Here is a 7,739-nt window from a genome sequence, read left to right as displayed (position 1 = left end):
TCTCTCTTAGATGACAATAAGATACCTCATTCGCGACTAGATCACGCTTGATGTAGATAGCAACACCTCCACCGTGACTAATTCGATTTTTCTTTACTAGTGAGTAGTTGTTCAATTGAGATGTAGATATTTCAGTAAACCATGTCTCAGAAATAAAGATTAAATTATACATGTTTACGTCACAAAGTGCAGATAATTCATTTTATCCGGATTAAGGGAAGTTGCATTAGAATAAACACATTTAAAAAATGTAATTTTAAGGTTAGATTTAGCAGATTTTAATTTTGTATTTAATGCATTTAAAGAAATATTCGCAATCAAACATATTGATTCATTGTTTATTTGCAATTCTGGCTGCTTGTGCATCTCTCTATTTGATGAAAGGATGCTTTTTACGTCCATTGATTTCAACTTCCTGTGAGACATCAATGCATTGCAATTTATCGCTGCGGATGACAAATCTAAAGGGCTTGTCAAGTTTTCCAAGCTTGTCAAGGGCAGAATTAGCTGCTTTTCTTTCTGAGTTTAATTTATTAAACTCACTTTATTCTGTTGCAGTGCGGTCAGGGCGTATAAATATATCTTTAAATTGGCCCGATGCAAATTGTTTTGCTGATGCTATAACGTCGTTTCTGATAGATACCGAATCAACTTCAATCATAAGAGGAGTAGGTTTACCAGAATTAAAGATCTTATTTTTTTGAAACGTTTAACTCTAACTATATTGACTGATTTATTTATGGATGCTTTAACCTTTTTGAATTTTGCGGTGTCAACTTTAGTTATATCACTTAGTTAGGTTTTTACAGATTCAGGTTGACCAAACACAACTATTCTCTTCTCTCTATTATTCACGTCCCTAGTATGCTTATTGAGCGCGCTCTCTACAGCTACGTTTGCTAATGTACCGGGTTTGCTGAATTGTTCAACTAATTTAGATAACAAAGGTTTTCCACTACTTTTGCTATCTTTCAGGGACTTTATTTCAACATCCTGCAAATCAATTCTATTAGTAAGTTCATCAATTCTGGCAATATGTGATTTAATTACATAAAGAGCTTGTTTAAGCTCTTCTTTGGCATTTTTATCAGCATTTTCCAGAGATATATATATATATATATATATATATATATATATATATATATATATATATATATATATATATATATATATATTTATATATATATATATATATATATATATATATATATATATATATATATATATATATATATATATATATATGTTTTATATATATTTTTTTAATGTTTTATAGTTTTATAAACTTGTTTTTTATTTTTTTTTACAATTTGTTTTGTATTCTCTAAAAAAATGTTTTATAAATTCTTAAAAAATGTTGTATATTTTCTTAAAATGTTTTATATTTACTTAAAAAATGTTTTATATTTTCTTGAAAAATGTTTTATATTTTCTTAAAAAATGTTTTATATTTCGCATAAACCCTGTAACGTTATGGTTAATGATAAAATAGATCAAAAGTTTTAGCATGTCGACTTGTTCTCAAAAACTTTTACCAAAATCAGTGAACTTAATACTTATTATAATTTTTATATATTTTTATTTTATTTATTTATAAATTTTATATATATATATATGTATATATATATATTGTAATTAATACTTATTATAATTTTTTTTTTTTGTTTTTTTCTGTCAGAAAGATTTATTTATAAAACTTTTGAAAGAATCATATAAAATGTAACTAGATTTCAAGTATTTAACATTTGTTTCCAGTTAATATTTAATTGCTTTAAAGCAAACGACCAATTATTTTTCATTACATACGCCGGCGGGAGGCTATAATCCCCCCCCCCCCTACACTGACAGCCGCAGCCAGTAAGAAGGCAGAAGCCTTTAAAGGTGGCCTCCAAATGGCTTTCCCTCCAAAGTTTCTTCTGGAAGCAGCCAACATTGGCCTCCGCGTCTCTAATTGCGTCGCTCTCGAATAAATTTTGCCTCCAAAAAAGAACTCTTGCTGCGGACGCTAATAGAAAGGCGGAAGCCACTGGAGGTGAAAGAAAGCCGAAGCGAGAAAATTTGGTAATTGAAAAACGTTGAAAAAGTGTTTCTTTGCCAACGTTAATAAAACCTCGAGGAAGTGGCACATTGACAATTATTGTCTCATTAACTAGCCATTACAAAAATAATTTGCCGTTATTAACTTATATAAACTTTATTAAAATATATAAAATATATTTTAATAAAGTTTATTTTGTAAACAATTTTTATTGCAACAATTTAATACTTTTAGATTTTGTATCAAATTGTGTATAATATACATAAATCTCAGGTTATATTCAATTTATTCAGGTTATTTTTGTTTTATGTATTTTAAGTTGACCATTTAAATAAAATGATAAGTTATTTTAAATATGTTATTTCTTAGATAGGAATAGTACTTAATTTTAATAAGATTCAAATGTATAAAGTAATTTCACAATAAATAAAACATAATAATTTAGACTAAATTTAGTCTCGTAACAGACTAAATTTTTAAGTTTATTTGAAAAACTTTGACCACCTTACCTTAAGATTTTATACTTAAGTAAATACTTCAGTATAAAATCTTCCACCAATAATGAAAGTATGCATTACTAAGTGTTTTTTTTTAATAAAAACATGTTTAGATAAGTAACTTTATTTCCATTTTTTTTTAAAGAACTTCAAATTTTATCAAGAAAATTATACATACTTTTATAAGATATATATTTTTATTTATTTTAATATGTATTTATGCATAAATATATATATATACATTTATGAATATATTTTAAAGAAATATATACATTTTATTTATGTATATATATACATATATATATATATATATATATATATATATATATATATATATATATATACAGGGCCGTTTTTTGAGCGTCGCAGGCTCTCGGCACTTTGCATAAAAATGTAGCTGTAGGCCTTTCTTTCAATTTAAATGTCATGTCCACGTTATTCAATTTACATAAATTTTTAATTTTTGTACGTTGTCGTTAATGGGCCTACAGTCGCTGTTTGTTTGATTATTCTGTATTTGTTCACATGTTATGCCTTAAAGAAATTAAATTAACCATTTCATTAATTGTATTTCTCTCAAAATCATTACTTTAGTTATGATCATGAAAAGCCATTAAAAATTCAGCAATCTATGGCTTGTTATTTGTTTTAAATGTTTGTTTAAATTTATCAATAGTTTACATTTATTTAAAAATGAAATTCTCAGAATTCCACGTATTATTTCAAAAAGTACGATTTTATTTGGTAGGTATTTTATTAGTTATGAATACGTCTTTGTAAATTATTAATAAGTTTTGTTAAATGTAATGTTTTCTGGTTCAATCTATGGTTTGTTATTTGTTTGAAATGTTTGTTTAAATTTATCGATAGTTTACATTATCAATATTTTACAAGAGCTTTCTATGCAAATTACTTACAAATTTGTCAAGCATTATGTGAAGTCGCTAACAGCAAACATCAACCACCAGCAGCTGTTCATGAAGCGAAATCACTGATTAAACATTTAGATTACTTTGAAACTGCGTTAATGTGTGTAATTTGGAAAGATTTAATTCAAAAGATGAATATTGTCAATAAAGCCTTACAGGAGCCGGGTATTGAGCTGTGCACCATCATTAAACTGTATGATGGTCTCATACAGTATTTTCATGATACACGCAGTAAGTTTGAAACATTCGAAGGCCAGGCAAAAGATCTCACAAAATCTGATTACAAAGAAGCTACACAACGCAAGCGAATACGAAAGCGATTTGATGACGAAGATGGATACAATTAATCCCAGTTTAAATGTTAGTGCCAGTGATAATTTCCATATTCAACAGTATTACGTTATCATAAACAGACTTATTAATGAGATGGAAAAACGCAGAGCAGCTTATAAAGTATTGTACGAAAGCTTTAACTTTCTTCTTGACAACAGATCTTTGTTGAGTGAGGAAGTAGTGGTTAAAACCAAGGCACTAATTCAGTTGTATCCATCAGACCTCGAAGACGAATTTACCGATGAGTTTTTGCTGTTTTCTCAAATGTTTAGTGATGGTAAATCGGAGCCTGATAAGATTATGCTGCAAATAGACAATAAACTAGTTGCAAGTTTTCCAAATTGCTATATCGCTTTCAGGATTTATCTCTCTATATTAGGCACGAATTCAGAAGGTGAACGTTCTATTTCAAAATTAAAACTGATAAAAATCTGCGTTCAACTATAGGACAAGCCCGACTATCCTCTCTGGCACTGCTATCAATTGAAAATGAAGTAATTCGGGAGATGACATTTGAAGCCTGATATATATATAAATATATATACATATATATATATATATATATATATATATATATATATATATATATATATATATATATATATATATATATATATATATATATATATATATATATATATATATATATATATATATATATATATATATATATATATATATATATATATATATATATATCAGGCTTGGTCGGAAAAGGCGTGCGATCGCACTCTGATCTTGACCACGCATACAATATTTAGTTGCGACAACTTGCCCACGGCTTCATTGATATTTTGAGACCGTTTAGATTCGTTTTGAATCCATTTATTGTATTATTATTACCTAGATGTATATCATAATCTGTTTACACTGATTCTACATTTTTGTCTTTACATTTTGTTTATAATTGTTTTACTAAATAATTACTAATATATAAAGAAGTACGTGAAGGATTTAATTTTACGACTACAGAGGACTCTGAAGAAGAATGTAAGTAATAATGCTTTTTAATGATTGTGTTTCTCGTTGAATTCGGCTTTTCTTTATTTTTCATATCGTAAAGAATAAAAAAAAATAATATTATCTATTGGTCATAGCTGATGACAATAATACTGTCTAAATTTTTTTGACTTGCGATAATTTGATTTTCAGTGTAAGTTCATTTGTAGTTCTGATGGATCAAAGATTGAGAAACGATTGGTATTAGCTGGGTTCCACCTTATGAACGAAGTACATTTCACGAATTAAGTTTACGGTTTTTAGTTACACCTATTGAAGTAAGTTTTATTTAGGTGATTCATGAATAGGATTGTAACTATTTTTAGTTGTAAAATTTGACTTTCATAAAACGTGCATATATATATATATATATATATATATATATATATATATATATATATAGTATATATATATATATATATATATATATATTTATATACAGTAAACTCCCTGTTGATCGAGCTTTCAAGGGGTATAAGAAATTTCTTCGAATAATCCAAAGTTGCTTCGAATAAGCAAAAAATTTTAATAAGTGGCATTTCGAATAACCGGGAGTTTAATGTATATTAAATATATGTTTATATATATATATATATATATATATATATATATATATATATATATATATATATATATATATATATATATATATATATATATATATATATATATATATATATACAGTCACGGACAAAAGTTTGCGACAACTGCAATTTTCGCATACTTTTTAATGTGATCTACTCTGAGTTGCTTTTGGGCTACTTTAGTGCTACAATTTTGTACCAATTTGTGCTAATTGTCAAATAAAGTCTAAAATTGATGTTTACATGTTTATTTTCAGATATAACTGAAATATTTTGGAACATTTTATATTACGGAGACCTTATTTGAAGCAGTACTAGTTAAAATGGTACGTGGTAAAGAACTGACATCTGAAAAGCGAGCTCAGGTCGTTATTTTGTACAAAGAGAACATTTCTATAAGACAAATAGCCAAAAAGCTCGGTATTTCACATTCCACTGTTGTAGCTACTGTAAAGAGAAATCAAGAACTGAAAAGTTTTTAATCCTGTTTACGCGCTAGGCGCCCGAAGGTTACAAGCAACCATATGGATAATGTTATAATAAAGGCAGCAAAAAATTCACCAAGAGCATCCTCAAGTGCCTCTAGAGGCAAACTGCCTAGATCACCATCCAAGAAACGAAACAGTCGGACAATACGCAGACGATTATTTGATGCAGGCTTGAAATCTTACCAACCAGCACGGAAGCCGAAGCTTTTATCAAAGAATATTCGCGATCGCATAGCGTTTTGTCAGAAGTACAGGCAGTGGACACCAGCCCAGTGGAAACAAGTGATGTTTTCAGATGAGACAACATTCACGCAATTCTATTCGTTTTGTAGACATGTCAGACGCCTACCAAATCAGAGGCATAATCCAAAGTACGTTATACCAACAGTCAAACAGGCTCCAAAAGTTATGGTTTGGGGAGCAGTCTCTGGTAGCGGTCGTGCCGGCATTTGGATTATGCCTAAAAATACAACGATCAATGGTGCTGTTATCTTGAGTGTACTGATGGATAAGCTGCCACCATTTGTACCAACACATGGCATCACTAGTTTCCAGCATGATGGCGCACCTTGTCATGGTACCAAGCCTGTTAAGGCTGCGTTCTGAAAACATCTCGCTACTGGAACCTTGGCCAGGCAACAATCCAGATCTCGATATTATTGAGAATGTTTGGACTGTAATGAAGCAGAAGATTGCTGCACATAGCCCAAAATCTGAATATGACCTCATCAACTGGATTAAACGCGTGTGGGTGCAGGAGATTACGCCGGACTATTGCAAGAAACTGTGTGAATCGATGCCAGGACGTATTAAAAATATTCTCAAAAATAAAGGATTTCATTGTATATACTAAAATATGAATAGACATGCTGCTTAACCTGTATAGTGTGAATAAACATTCGAAATATATGTACTGATTTATAATTTACTACTTGTTTTTCTAAATTTTGAGTGTATATGTATATATATATACATATATATATATATATATATATATATATATATATATATATATATATATATATATATATATTTATATATATATATATATATATATATATATATATATATATATATATATATATATATATATATATATATATATATATATATATATAATACATATTATACATAATAAAATAAATGAATACATATATAACTTATTTATATATATAATTTATATTTATATATATAATATATAGATAAATAAATTATATATATATATATATATATTATATATATATATATATATATATTTATATATATATACATTTATATATATAATATATATATATATATATATATATATATATATATATTTTATATATATATATATAAATATATATATATAATTTATATATATATAATTTATTTATCTATATATTATATATATAAATATAAGTTATATATATAAATAAGTTTTATATGTATTTATTTATTTTTACTTTTTAAATTTAATAATGATTATACTAATTCAATAACATTTTTTTTTACATTTGCTTTCAGACCACTAATGGTACAAGCCTTGTTTATTGATTTAGATTCTGTATTGCAATGATATCCTGGCCTTGATATCCTGTTAATTGTATTTTTATATATTGCATAAATATATATACAAACACTCACACACATAAATCTTAAAGAAAATATTTATATTTATATATATATATATCTATAAATTGTATATTTAAAGCTTTTTTATATTCATCATTGTATATTACTGTTTGTATTAAAAATTGATTTTGGAAATAATGCAAGTGCAGAGTTTAACTTAAAATTAAGTTTTATTTGCCAATTCAAAACATATTATTGCCACGTTTAATTACGTTTAATAATATTTTGCGATATTTTCTGCAGCGCATTTAAGCGTT

Source organism: Hydra vulgaris, chromosome 04, assembly GCF_038396675.1.
Source record: "Hydra vulgaris chromosome 04, alternate assembly HydraT2T_AEP".
Lineage (NCBI taxonomy): Eukaryota > Metazoa > Cnidaria > Hydrozoa > Anthoathecata > Hydridae > Hydra > Hydra vulgaris.
Note: the sequence above shows the minus strand (reverse complement) of the source record.